This window comes from Canis lupus, chromosome 20, assembly GCF_048164855.1.
Source record: "Canis lupus baileyi chromosome 20, mCanLup2.hap1, whole genome shotgun sequence".
In the NCBI taxonomy this organism is placed as follows: Eukaryota; Metazoa; Chordata; class Mammalia; order Carnivora; family Canidae; genus Canis; species Canis lupus.
Window position 1 is genome coordinate 22,268,832 of NC_132857.1, and position 15,613 is coordinate 22,284,444.

The following is a 15,613-nucleotide window of genomic DNA, read 5'->3' on the forward strand; positions in this document are numbered from 1 at the left end:
GCATATATTCACTTGGTTCTTATGTTATACCTCTTCCTTTACAGCTATTTTTGTGTATTGGCTCCCCAGATAGATTTACCTGGAAAAGAAAAGCTGTTTTCTCTCCCTCTTGTATCCATACAGCTCCACATCATGTGATAAATAGTACTCGGGAAACATCTATCGAGGAACAATGCTCTGTGCTATTTTTTTTCCCTTGGTTGATTTATCTTCCCATTTCTCAGAATGGCTACCCCCAGAATCTTTCCAATCCCTTTTCCTTGTTTGCCTATCTTTGCCCTCCCCAACTTCCCTATCTTACTTCCTCCTCCATTGAGAAACTGAAGGTCATTCCGCACTTCATGTAATGCTTCCCAAAAAATAAAAGTTCATCTACACTCCTGCCTCTCCTTTCTTATATATTTTGATTTTCCAAGAAGGAAATGTCTCTTCTAAGGCTTATTCTCCAGTTGGGTCCTTGATGTCACTGCTTTCTGTGGTTTCCAGTGTCTGGCTCTATTAGTTCCACCTTTCTGACCTTCAACTTTAGTTTTTATATTGCTCTGGCTCATCCTTCCTCTTTATTTTATTCCTAAAAATAATTTAAAATTAAAATTTAAAAGAATAAATTAAATTAAAAACACATATTTCCTCTTTGTTTTATTTCTAAAACTAAAATTCCTCAAACCCAGCAATGGCTCATGTTATTTCCCCACTCTCCAATTTTCTTATTCACGAAACTTTTGCTTCTATCTCCTCATCCCTCACTTCAAAACTCAGCAAGACTTCTGTCCCTACCACGTGGCCCAAATTGCTTCCTCTTAATTCATCAAAGATCTTCTAAATACAAAATCTGATGATGTTTTCCCTTTCTTATTTGTGTATAGTGTACTAAGCTACTAAAACTTTTTTTTCACCTAACTCAAATAGGTGCCTCTAACTAAATAGGTTTTTATGACATTCATCTCCCATGATTTGCCTCCTACTTCTTCTGACTTTCCTTCATCGCCTTTTTTTCCTCTGTGTGACATTTTATTAGTTACTACCCCTAGATCCTTCCCTCAGTCTCTTCTCTTCCTGACCTAAACTCACTTGAAGGAAAATGAATCTGATCCCACAAACTTAGTCATCATCTCCATGTATACAACTCTACTATGATCTCTAAGATTCCAGACTTTATTTATCAGAGATCAACCAAACACATATGAACACATTTTCAAAATGTCTCTCAATATCTCATCTTTTTACATTCTTTAAGATATTTATTTATTTATTTATTTATTTATTTATTTATTTATTTATTTATGGCACACACACATGTGTGCAAGAATGGTGGTGGTGGGGAGGACCACAGGGGGAGGGACAGGATAGGGGAAAGAATCCCAGGCCAACTGGTTCTCACGCCCCTGAGATTCTGACCTGAGCCAAAGCCAAGAGTCCTGCACTTAATGGACTGAGCCACCCAGGTTCCCCCCCTGCCCTTTACACTCTTACTGTACTGGATATTCTTTCTCATTTCCTTTTGCCAGAACTATCCACAGAATTGGCGAGCTGAGCAATAGACTGGATTTCAATCATTCTGTCCCTGGCCAGGGCATTTGTAAACAGCACAAAATAGAAAACAACTTCTAATGTTGTAACCCTACTCGGGATACCCCTTGGGCTACCTACTCAGAAAAGCTGATACTCCAACCTGGATCCCACTTCTGGTCTCTCTTACTCTACTTAGGACCTCTTCCCCTCATTTCCACCCTTTAAGATAATATCTTAAAGTGCAGGGTCTTCTCTTTGAGTGTCCACTAGGTTTCTGGCCATTCATCTACATTGTATTTCACTGCTACATGACTCCAAGGAGTTTTATGTCAAGAATGGAGGGGGGGACAGGACATAAGGGCCCACTGCCCATCACCTCAAAGGAGATTATTTAAAATATAGCCAGACTTTTCATATTTTCAGGATTCACATCCTGCTGCAATCTAGATTGTCGGGACTTGACCTCGGTTCTCTAAGTTGGGTGACCTTGGATAAATTTTTCAGATTCCTTCTATAAGTTAATTTTCTTAGCTATAAAATGCAGGCAATAATAGTACCTAACTTGCATGCTTGTGAAAGGATTAAATAAGTAGATTCACATAAAGCCCTTGGAAGAGTGCCTGGCAGAAAAGAAGTGCTCAAAAAATGCTAGCCATTATAATTCCACCTTGTTTGCCATAATGGTAAGAGAGTGTCTGTTCTCACCTTTTCCTTAGGTTGCATCATCTGAGGACTCCTTTAGTTATCCTAGATGTATCAGGATATGCTGGAGAAACTTGGAAAAAAGCTATCTAAATAAGAATGATAATTAATAAGAAGAATAGAACAAGAATAATATATTTAAAATAACCAAAGCTTCAGTTTTATTATCTCCTGTAATCCTCACAAAAATTTTATGTGACAAGTTCTATTGTTTTCTGGCGCATGTGCCCATGAACTATGCTTTTGGTAGACTGATTGGAGATTGCTGCTCCCTTAGATGATCCCATGACATTCCACCTCTGTGCTACCAGTAGTAAAATTATTTTACGGGATCCAAATGGACTTTTACCACATGAGAATTGTTGAAACTCATAAGAGGGTTTTTATTCTGTGCCTTCAGTAAGCTTAAGTGGAAAATGAATGGTGTCCAAAAGTCTGGGGCACCCTTTCCCAAAGAAATAATGTATTTTCCTCACAGGATTGGTCTGGCAGAGGCGACATGGAAAATGATAGCTCAACTTTCCACACAGGCAGGTCAGTCATCCAAGCTGCTTCCTGAAGGAAAATGTCTCTCAATTTCTCATGTCTACCTGAGAGTGGGGGCAAGCAGGGAACACTACCATCCCCAACTCAGGATGCCTATCCTTCAGGCAATAGGATTTCTGTACACATACTTTCAACTAATGATTTGCAAAGTGAGATATGTGTACAAAACAATCCCTTGTGGGTATCCCCAGTGGTTCAGTGGTTTAGCACCACCTTCGGCCCAGGGCATGATCCTGGAGACCTGGGATCCAGTCCCACATCAGGCTTCCTTCATGGAGCCTGCTTCTCCCTCTGCCTGTGTTTCTGACTCTCTCTCTCTCTCTCTCTCTCTCTCTCTGTGCCTCTCATGAATAAATAAATAAAATCTTTATAAAGAAAACAAAACAAAAAAACAGTCCTTTGGGGGTATACAAAGAACTCTTAGAACTTCTACTTAGGTTGATTTTTTTAATCTAAGAAAATAAACTAAACTGTAATAAAATGTAACAAATGGATTGACACCAGCACCCTCAAGCAGCCTACACATCAGAAAGTTACAGGTCACTATTGGTATCTTGAGGAAATGAAAGTCAACTGTTTCAAGTTTGCTCACCCTTTCTCTATGGAGGTAACACGTGGTACTGGGCTATCTGACAAGAATTTCAGAAAAATTAACACCCAAAATATTCTTTTAAAGAAAACGTGACTTTTTTAAATGAATGAGCAAATGTTTTTCAAAAGACAGTCATGCTGCTGAGAGAGCATGTTGTATCAATTATTAAAAAAAAAAAAAAAACAGGGGCAGCCCCGGTGGCACAGCGGTTTAGTGTCACCTGCAGCCCAGGGCATGATCCTGGAGACCCTGGATCGAGTCCCATGTCAGGCTCTCTGCATGGAGCCTGCTTCTGCCCCTGCCTGTGTCTCTGACTCTCATTCTCTCTCTGTGTCTCTACGAATAAAAAAAAACAACTTCACCTGTACAATTGAAAAACTTGGAAACAAATTTTTCTAACTTGTTTATAATTTTTCTAAATTACAAATTATTTCCAAAGGCAATTAAAAGATGGGAAACATTTAGTTCTAAACTAATAGAAAGATGTATTTTCATATTTTTAAGAAATGGGTCAAAACTGATTAATTCTTTCTTTTTAGATACATTCATTAAAATTAAAAATACAGATAAATAAAAATAAATAATAAGTCAATAATGAACTTTTTCCATTTTCATCTTCATATCTTTGTAATTTATCTTTTTAACTTTAATGGTCAAAAAAATTCAAAAACAAACAAAAAATATAACATTTGAAATACATTTGGTGTTAAAATAAACCAAACTCAGTATCCGACTTTTAAATAATTCTTTACAAATAATTAAATCAACTTTTAAAAAAGTGAGGCATATTAACCACATACACTTTAATATAGTTACTAATACATGAAGTGAAAGTAAAAATAAATTATCTTTCAATGTTATAATAAAAGTCATTTTTAAAGATTTTATTTATTTATTTTAGAGAGAGAGAGAGAGAGAGCCTGAAAGGAGGGAGGAAGAACCGAGTGGGAAGGAGAGAGAGAGAGAGAGCCTGGTGCAGACTCCATGCTGAGCTCAGAGCCAGACTTGGGGCCTGACTTCACAACCCTGAGGTCACAAGCTGATCTGAAACCAATGATGCTTAACCAACTGAGCCACCCAGGCTCTCCAACAAGAATCATTTTGAAAAGAAACATTTATCTCATCGTTCTCCAATTTCTAACTTTAGTATGTTTTAATATATATATTTATTTATTATGTTTAAATATAACATATATAAAATATAACAGTTGAAATACACATGTAAATATATATTTTAAATATATATAAAGTATAATAGATAGCACAAGTGCCTAATAGCCTGGAAATGTTTATAATTTCGAGATAAATAAACCATATTGGTGTATATTCATCACTTTTTCTGTTACTAATGGGATACACTATTTTAAACAAGATCTTTGAGAAAGAAAAGAGGCAGGTATATTCACATTTCCAGAGTCCTTCAAGCAACCTTCCTTCAAGTGCCAAGTGTACTTGGGGCATTAAGTAATGGCCTGCTTTTCCCATACTCCTTATCATTATCCTAAGGCAGGCAGCCATCCTAGGGATAGAAGCACAGAACTTCCTAAGTCCCTAAGATGTTTAGCTGTATTACAGTAGCATATTTGGCTGCCCTTAGGAGCTAAATATTATAATTTCTTATTAATTCAATGGAAAATAAAAATAACTCAAATTTAATAAGAATCTTGATGTAAAATTCCAAAACTAAAAAGGAACCTATCTTATTAATAACTGTTTAATTATATGAACTCATATCATCACTTTTAAGAATAACAAAATTCTGTGAATATCTAAATGCTTCAGCCTGTTGTGTCTCATACTAGGGTCTGCAAGAATATTCTTGGAGACCTAGAAATTAATGAAACTTCATTTCAAGTTTCCTTTGATACTAATGTAACACAAGCTTAAAAAGGTATATTCTGGATCATCCAAAAGACTACCTGTCAAAAGATGATTGCCATCTATTTCAGTGTGAAAAGTTAGCATCTTTATTTATAACTATACTGAGACCAAGGAATAATAAAAATATATCATTTAACTTTTAATCCACTTGATCTCCAACACTAAACCAAAAACTCTAGGGTTCAGTAAGTCTTTTTGTTGTCAGTTGATGTTTTAAAGACTATGTACATTACTCCAGAATAAAAAACACTGTCATATTCAATTTTTAAGGGGGAAATCCCAGCAGAAATAATAGAATTAATGTGCATGACTGATCTGTAACCTGATAAATATAGCTTGACTACTACATTGTTTGAATGAGTTATAAATACAAGGCAGGTTATAAGAGAATTGTTCCAGTTGAAAAAACCAAGTTTATCCAAAGAGAAAAAAATATAAATTTAAAGTAAAGTGATTTTCCATGTTTTCACAAAGCTTTTTCTTCTCATAAGTATTTTATAAATTGGTATTCACAAATATTTGATAAAGACCCGTAGGTATGGTTTCTTTATTTTGTCTGTAAAGCTCAACAAGTATCTTTCCATTCACTCAGATAACATCTTAGTCTATTAGTTGATAGATTTACCAGAACCAATTCACCTTTACTTACATATAGATAAATAATAAAAATAACCCTACAAACAAAATATTCAGAAACGATAAGCTAAAAATGTATCATGGGCAAACGATGTTTGATCAAATTTAGTATATAATTATAAAATCATTTAGGAAATTAAATCTATTTTATTAATTTAATAACAACCATGGCTTGTTAATTTTTCATAGAGGCTCTGTATTGATAGTTTCTATATCTGAAACTGTTCTAAGTTGTTTTGAATTTCAATTATACTTTAAACACACTGTGCTGTCAAATCCAACTGACTGCAGAACCCATTCTTCATATATACATCATACATACACACATACACATTCCATCAAACAGTCTCCGGGGATTAAATATGAATAAGATTATCACCTACCTTTCAAATTATACCTTTGGTACCTAACATGGTTGAGCCATGAAAAGACTTCTAAGTGACTATTTGCCATTACCATAACAGAATTAAAATATCAAAACAAAATCATAACAAAACATGGTAATACTTTCTGATAAGAAACAACCCATATTGCTCTTTATAAGAACTTATGGAATTATTAATATGTTCTCAATAATACTTGGTTCTTAATTTTTACTAAAGATTATATTCTGTATAAGCAACTGGATTGTTAAAAAATATAAATTATTCCAGTATGGAGATATATTTGTTCACTTTATTAAACCATTACTTATTAATACAATGTCATGATTCAAATTTGTTTTGCTACTTTTTTGAACATGTGGGCCAACAATCAAAGAAAGTTCTTAGCAGGAAATATCTAAGGGAAATAAATGTTTATAACAACATCCATATTTTAAAAAGAAAAAAGCAAATTCCCCAAAATGACATAATTGTTAATTTATTAACTAGGTGCACAAGAATCTTATTCAAAATTTAGTAAATGCATTTATTATTCTTCTTCAAAAACAAAGGAATCGGGTTGGGGTTAAAGGGGTGAGCCGCAGCCCTTGTCCTGTGCTGTCAGCCGGGAGCCGCAGGGGCAGCCTCTGTGCCCGGGAATAAGTTGCTCGGGAATAAGTTCCCCCACCAAACAGGCCCAGACACACTGAAGAAGTTGTCAGGGAATTTTGACCCACGAATTCACGGATTTTACCTTAGGATGAGAAGCTTGGAAGAGAGCGCACAATCCATGTCAATTGCAAAAACAGTGTAGTCCTTGAAGGAGCTAGAAATATTATTTGTAAAACTCAAGCCTCGAAAACTACCTACCAGACATGCTATCCTACTTGCTTAAATGAGAAATGCCCTAGTGTCTTACTGTTCTATGATTGCATGACAAGTTACTGCAAATTGATGGCTTAACACACATTTATTATGGTCGGGTAGATCAGGGGTTGGTGTGACACAGCTGGATGCTCAGCTTAAGAGTCTCACGCAGTTGAAATACAGGTGTCTCTGCAAGTGGAATCTCATCCACTTGCATCCATCAACCCAGAAGATCCAGGGTTCTCTTCCAAGCCCCTTGGTTGTTGGCAGAATTAATAACTTTGTGTTTCTTGGACTGGCGTTATTGTTTTGCTCGTTGGCCAGAGGGGAGTCTTGTGCCTTAGCCAGATGGCTCTTCCATAGACCTTCTCATACTGTGAGTCTCTCTGACTTCATGGAGATCTCTTTTAAGGATTCATCTGATTGGATTAGACCTAGTCAGTTAATTTCCCCTTTGATGATTTTTTTTTTTTTTACCTTTGACGAATTTAATCCGGGAAGTGAATCCCATCATAGTCATGGGCTCTGGCCACACTCAAACAGAGATTATCTAAAATGTGCAGAAATGAAATTTCTAAAGCTAAAATCAAGTGGAACTTTAGAGGCCATGGATTTTTCTGCCATCTTAGAATGCTGCCTATGACAGTGTTACCATATATTGATCAGTTTGAATCATAGGTAATAGGTCAAGTAGCCCTACCATATTTTCCTTACACCCTTTAGTCTTTTGTACCTGTGTATATACACAGGTGTGTTTAAATCACCATCTTTTCACTCCTTCCACCAGGAATTTAGAGGCAGAACTCAGGCATCATACCGGTAGAGCCACATGCTCAGCTTACTACAAATAAAAATTGTTTCTCTTTCTGAGGAATTTTATATCGATACTCAGCACTTAAGGAAAAAATTTTCTTCGGTTTCATTTATCTGAATATATAAATAATTTTTGGTATAATTTTGGATATTCTAGAATTTAAAAGGCTGGCAAAGTATGTTTTTCATGTATAGAAGAAGCACTTATTAAATGCTTTTTTAAAGATTTTATTTATTCATGAGAGACACACAGAGAGATAGAGGCAGAGACACAGGAAGAGGGAGAAGCAGGATCCACGCAGGGAGCCCCACATGGGACTCCATCCCGGGTCTCCAGGATCATGCCCTGGGCCGAAGGTGGGCACTAAACCGCTGAGCCACCTAGACATCCCTTATTAAATACTTTTTTTGTGCGCTATGAGGAGATGTGAAATATTTAAGTTTAGAAGACCAGGTCTATACCTTTGGAGGAGTTTGTAATCTAGTTTTGTTTAAGTATGCACACTTGAAAAAAAAAAACCAAAATTGAAGTCTCATAAACTTGGCTTTATCTGGCTTCTGCCTAACTCTATGGCTGTCTTTCAGATTACTTTACCAATCTGCGTATTCCTTTAGTCACTTTTCCATCTCAGGGCTTTTCATAATGTGCTTACTGCTGCCTAGAAATTTCTGCCTGTTCAAATTAATTAATTGATTGATTGATTTTTACTTAAATGTAACTGTATTCTAGAAATTTCCTTTGGCCTCTCAGGACTATAAGATCCTGCCCTTATGCATTCTCCTAGCATTTCAGAGCACTATTTCAAAGCAATGCTTCCATTGTTACAATGAAAACGATGACATTGTAATACTTCTGTAATGATTTGTGTTATATCTTCCCTGTTACCATGGAGGATCCATGATGAGATTTAGTGGGTACTCCATCAATATTTGTTGAATGAATGATCATTTGACTATTTGCCTAGGAAAATTTCATGGAAGAACCCAAGACCTTTTCAAATTGGAGAGCAGGTTGGATGGATGAGGTGAGGCCACATTTTGGGAGCTTCAAATATCCACCTGAGTTGGATGTACCAGGGATTTCTAGGCTCTTAGAACTGACATAATTAAAGGGGCATTTTTTTGAAGTGTAAATTCAATAGTGGTTGTAGAGTGGATTGTATATAGGTCAGTCTAGAGTGGTGGTCCTCAAACTTGAGAGTGTGAAAGAATCACTTGGGTATTTTGCTATATGTAGACTCCTGACTTTTATTCTCTTTTCTTCGAATCTGATTCAGTCCAGTACCATAGCCACTAGCCACAGCTGGCTCGTAGGCACTTGAAATGTGCTTGTCTGAACTGAGATATGCTACAATTATAAAAATACCAGATTTCAAAGACTAGTATAAAAAAAAGAATGTAAAGTTTCACACTGATATGGTTTTTAATTGATTACATATTGAAATAATATTTTCACATGCATCAGGTTAATTTTACTTGTTTCATTTTAGTTTTTGAATCTGACTACATGACTATTTAAAATTACGTTTGTGACTCATCTGAAATTTCTGTCAGACAGTGCTGGTATAGGAGATGACACACTTTAACCAGCATCCCAGATGATCCTTACATTACTTTTAGAAAAGCTTTTATGCTTTTCAGATATTCCATAACGGATATTTTAGTAATGCAGGCCTAGGAAGTTGAGAGCCTAGACTAGATGGATGCCAAAGAGTTTGAATAAGAAGGTATATGTGTATTAGAACAAGATATTTTGAAAATTGAGTTAATGACTCAAAGGAAGAAGGGTACACTAAATAAATCCGAGGGGACAAGCCTGTAATACAGGCTAGTGTTGGTAAAATCTATGGGGATGTTAGGAAGAACTGCCCAAACTTGAGCCTATTCTGTTTCTTATTTATTTTGTAAACACTTAAGAATCCAGAAGCTTTGGAGAGATTTCTTTTTTTCTTTTTTAAGATTTTATTTACTTATTCATGAGAGACACAGAGAGAGAGGCAGAGGCAGAGGGAGAAGCAGGTTCCCCACAAGGAACCCGATGTGACTCCATCCCAGATCCTGGGATCTGGACCTGCGCCAAAGGCAGATGCTCAACTGCTGAGCCATCCAGGCATCCCTGAGAGGTGTCTTTGCTATTTTAATTGCTCGGTTTGACATTGACATCTTATTTAAATCATCATGAAAGTTTTTAAAAACTTGTTTTCAGTTACTTCAGTTTAGTTTTATTTACAATTCAGTGATGTCTTTCTAATGTGTAGGAGAAGGCTATTTGGGCAATGAGAAGGATAAATATAAATTAAGATTTATTTCTGTAGAAAATTCAAGCAGAGAGCATAACCAGACAAAACCACATCAGTAAAAGAGATAACTATGAAAAAGTGTCATAAACAGGCCTACACTCAATATTGGGATGCTAAAACCAGAAATGAAATTTTTAAACTAAAAATCAAGTGGAACTTTAGACTGAAAGTAACTTAATTAATGACTTAGTTGAACAGTTGAAGAGTCTTATTTCCTCAGTTGAGGAGACTGAGGTCCTGAGTAGATATGTGATGAGTTTAAGATTCAATATCTAGTTAGAATATTTAGTAGTAGAATCTAGAGTTCCTGACTTAATCCCTTTTTAAATTTTATCAATTTAAAGACATGGTAATGAATGCTTTTATTTTTAAAGGCTATTTAAAAAAAATCAACTGATTTTAGTTTAAAGTTATTCCCCCCAAGACTTATTTATTTATTTATTTATTTATTTATTTATTTATTTATTTAGAGAGTATGCATGAGTGGGAAGGGCAGGGGGAGAGGCAGAGAATCTCAAGCCGACTCAGAACTGAGCTCTGAGCCCCATACAGGGCTCAATTCCAGGACCCTGAAATCATGATCAGAGCCAAAACCAAGAGTCGGAACTTTAACTTCCTGAGCCAACCACATGCCCCAAGATTATGGGTTTTTATTCGTTAAACTACACATTACTTGCCAAGAAAACGACAGTACAATCCATAATGAATTGTAGGTCAATACACAAATAGTTTCAACTGCCAGAAGATGGCACTGTTTACATGTGAAATAACACCTCTTAAAAATTCAGGGTATATGTTTAAATTCAGCTCAAAGTAAAATGAAGGAAAAATGTATTTAATGGCTTCCAAGCTATCAGTATATGTGAAATACATCAAAATGAAAAGCTGAATCATAATACATTACATATTTCATATCCTTGTAACTATTATAGGGATACCATTTATATTTACATTCACTTTGCATATTAATTTTTTACATGGACAAAGTATTGAATCATTTTTCTTCTTTTTTTTTGAATCATTATTCTTATAGAAAGGTTTCTTTCAAATCACTAAGTGTTATTTTATTCTTGAGGCCAACATCTTGTCATAAAGCAAGTTTGTTCTAAATCTGAGAAGAATGTATTTATTCACGATAGACACACAGAGAAAGAGAGAGAGCGAGGCAGAGACACAGGCAGAGGCAGAGGCAGGCTCCACGCAGGGAGCCCCACGCGGACTCCACCCCTGGGCTCCAGGGTCAGGCCCAGGCTGAAGGCGCGTCAACCGCTGGGCCGCCCGGGCCGCCCCCAATTTCTTAAAAGCTGCGCGGGCAGACAGTCACCAGGCCCTCTCCAGCTGTGCTCGGTGCCACGCAGGCGGCTTCTTGACTGGCTCGAAGCATCTAAGCAAAAGTTTGCGGGGGGGGGGGGGGTCCCTGGGGCCACGTTAAGATGCAACCGGCGCGCAGTTCACATCACTTTGAAAACAAAAGAAAACAGAAAATCGCTTTGAAACTGCCGAACTGGGATCCTGGGCCTCACTCCGCAGGCCTCGGAGCGGGCGTCAGAGCCAGGTTTTGCAGTCCTCTCGCCTCAGCTGCGGCCCCGCGACCACAATTCCAGGTGCCCGCCAGGACCCTTCGAGCCCCGACAGCCCGGAAGCGCCTGACCACGCCTACCCACTGCGCCTGCGCGAGGCGCCCCCTCCGGCGAGCGGGGAGACTGGCGCTGGGCGGGCCGAGAGGCTCGTCGCGCCTGCGCGAAGGCCCCGGGGAGCAGCGTCGTTACTTTCCAAACGACTGGCGGGAACCGTTGGAGGCCGTGCGGTCGCCGTCTGGTCTGCCGGGCAGCAGCGCGCTCCCTCGTCCCTAGGCCTGGCCGTGGCGCCGCAGCTCTCCCGCGAGCAGAGGCGGAAATCGTGGCCCAGTTCTTCTGTGAGTCCCCCTCCCGCAGGCCAGAGGGCGGGGACAGCTGAGGCCAGCGGCCCTGGAGGCCCGGCCGGCCCGGAGGCGGGGGCCGGGGGTGGGGGGCGGCTCTGCTCCAGCGCCCGCCTGGCTGGAGAATCTAATCTAGGCGCCTTGCTCCTGGGGGAGCGGGAAGCCCAGGTGCTGCCCGGCCTGCCTCGCGCCGCGCCCCTGCACCAGCAGCCTTGCGGGAAACTGCGGATCCCACAGGCCGCCCAGCCCGGCCGCCCGGCACCACCCCGAGCGGTGGAGCCCAGTGCACTTTGAACAGCCCATCCACCAAGCTTTGATTCCGGTACTGAGGGCGATGGGCTAGATTTAGGACCAGGCCATGCTTGTACCCTCTGATAGACTCTGGCAGGAGAAGAGGAGGGAAAAGTGAGGGAGAGGCTTGCTCTGGAGCATCCGACCGGTTAATCAATCAATTGCTAATCCAGACGCAAAAGCCTATTTCCACACCCTGTGATCACGTAACCTGAATTGGGGCTTGCATTACCCTGAGCTTGTAGTTCTACTTGGACGCTAGGTTAATGCAGTTTGGCATTTTTATTTCCGCATAAACGCAGGTATCGTGTTCTTTTGATTTAGAAGCAACATTTTTAAGGATTTTCAGTGGCACTTTTCCCCTACTCTGCTTTCAGCAAGACACGCACAAACGCACGTTTAGGCTTTTTCAGTTTGATGCCATGAATGAAACCGCAGCCACATCTAAATAGGCTTTATTTTCCAGAGTTACAAAGTGGAAATAACTTTAACATTCCTTTTGTTTTCAGCATTTGGCATCAACAGCATTTTATATCAGCGTGGCATATATCCATCTGAAACCTCTACCAGAGGGCAGAAATACGGACTCACCTTGCTTATAACAACAGATCCTGGAGCTCATAAAATAATTCAATCATGTAGTGGACAAGTGAAAGGTATTTAATTGTTGAAAACCAATTTGAGTTTTGCAGGTCTTCTTGGACCCGTACTTTCTGGCATCTTGGTGTTCATTTTTCAGCTCTATACAAAGAGGTGTAGAACACTGCAATCTCAAATATAGTGATTCTCCATCGGAAGGAAGCAAATAATAAAGTGAAAGAAAGTCCACTCTTCCCTACCACATTTTGAGTGGGTTAAATATGTTGATGTTAGGAATCTGATCTGGCTTCACAAAACAATCTCTATCAACTCCTTTTGAAGTGATTTTTGCAGTTCGTGTAGCCAGGTGGAACAAGTTGGAATTTTACATAACTATGATGATGTTTATTATTGGAGAGAAATCCACTACATATTTTTAATATGATATATTTTCTATAGCTGCCTAGAGTTTAAAACCGTCATTTAAGATAAATGAAAATGAAATTGGATCCAGCCTGGGAACTAAACTTAAAAAAATACTACTAATAGAATACCCAATAAAGTTTTTTAATGTCTTACTGTCTTCATTTGTCTTTGTTAAAATCCTGCCTGTCCGTTAGCCATTTCTAACTGAACACCCCTTGTTTTTTCTTAGCTCAAGAAATTACTGAATACTTGTTGAATGGATACTTGTTCTCCATCTATTCTGTCTCTTTTTTCCCCCATGTTTTTCTCTACTTAGGATTCTCACTTCTAATTTTTCTGTGTTATAGGATGTTTCTCCCTGGCTCCTCATTTCACCTTCCAAAACTAGTTCCAAAAAAAAAAAATTACAGTAATTTTTTTATACCTGAGTCATATATATATATATATATATATATATATATATATATATATATATATATTTTGTTTGTTTGTTTGTTTCAAGAGGCTTTATTTTTAAAATTCTATTAATTGTGTTTTTATCATCTTCAGGGCTAAATCACCCAGGGCGATACTCAGATTACTTAGCCTGAAACATAGAAGTAACTAAGAATCTATGTCACCTTAATTTGATGAAGAAGCAAGCCCTGCCTAAGTTACTGGTTTTTAGGTTGTCTCCTTTAAGACTACACTTAGGACATTTCACCTCAGTTGTATGTAGACCTTCCTATTTAATTTGTCCCTTTTATTTTAGTTAGAATGGAGGAATTGCTCTTCTTAGAGGCAAATTGTTCAATCTCTTTGAATCCCCATCCCTCTAGCCTTCTTAAGGAATCTACCCTAGTTCTTCTCTGGTATTTCTGATTTCTTTGTTTTGAGATATTTTCATTGGTTTCATTTGTCTTCAGTTTTAAAAGAAAAAAATTTCCACCCACCCCAGATCTTTAAGTGACTACCCAATCTCTTCCTTTTCCGAGCAAAATTGAGACAAGGTTGGTTTTTGTCAAGGGGTCAGCAAACTGATGGCCCATATCCAGCAAGTGGCCTATTTTTGTACTACCTGCAAACTGAGTGTTTTCAGATTTTTAAAGGCTAGTTTTTAAAAAACTATGCAAGAGACCTAGGTGGCCCACAAGTCCTAAATATTACAAGATTGTTTTTGTGTCTTAAAAAAAAACAAAACTGTGTATTCTTGAGTATATTATCCCAAGTTCCAAGATTAATTCAGGGCTCATTATGAGGCCCCCTTATTATAATCTCTAAGATGACTTCTGACACATACATAACTTTACTAACAATCTTTGTGTAGTTGACTCATAAACATACATCCAACCCAAGTCTTCTCTTTGCTCATATAGTAAGTGGCTCCCTTGATATCCACATGTGGCTAACCTAGTGATACTTGAAAACTAAATTTAAGGGGGTCCTGGCTGGCTCAGTCAGTAGAGCATGCAACTCTTGATCTTGGGTTGTAAGTTCCAGCCCCACATTGGGTGTGGAGATTACTTAGAAATAAAACCTTAGGGCAGCCCGGGTGGCTCAGCAGTTTAGCACTGCCTTCAGCCCAGGGCATGATCCTGGAGACCTGGGATCGAGTCCCACATCAGGCTCCCTGCATGGAGCCTGCTTCTCCCTCTGCCTGTATCTCTTCCTCTCTCTCTATCATGAATAAATAAATAAAATCTATGAAATCTCTTGACTCTACCTATACTGATCCATCTCTACCAATTTATCCTTCTATAAGCCTTCAGTACCTCTTGCTTGAATTACTAATCAATTAGCATCCCTAGATCCTCTCTTTACTTCCACTCTACTTTCCACACATCACAGCCTAAAGGATAGTTCTGAAATATAAGTTTAATCACATCACACCGTACTTCAGACACAGTAATGACTTCCCTGATTCTTGAAGTATAAGTTCTTTAATTTACCCCATGTGACCTTGCGTGGTCTGGCCCCTATGTATCTTGCACAAACCGACCTTGTTCATTCTCCCTTTCTTAACTGTATTTGTATTACCCTTTCAATCCTCTGGTCAGATACTTTTCGCTTTTCAGTATTTTAGACCTGTACCCTTTTCTGTAATCTTTTGCATATTTAATGGTATTTAAGTGTAGAACTGAAGTCAAGTGAGAATTCCCTGAGTCAAGTTTTCCTATATTCTCTCATTGGATCACATACTGCACCTTCT

The 15,613-nt window shown here is 38.3% G+C and overlaps 1 protein-coding gene across 6 annotated transcripts in view; it reads left to right on the top strand.

The window, feature by feature from the left end:
* The first annotated feature begins 11,986 nt into the window (after nt 1-11,986).
* Nucleotides 11,987-15,613, top strand: part of LOC140611749 (uncharacterized) — a 93,381-nt gene continuing 89,754 nt past the window's right edge. For all 6 annotated transcript variants that reach the window (XM_072788584.1, XM_072788581.1, XM_072788586.1 and 3 more), the window contains exon 1: nt 11,987-12,126. The gene's annotated coding sequence lies outside the window, so the exon portion shown is untranslated. The remainder of the gene's footprint in view (nt 12,127-15,613) is intronic.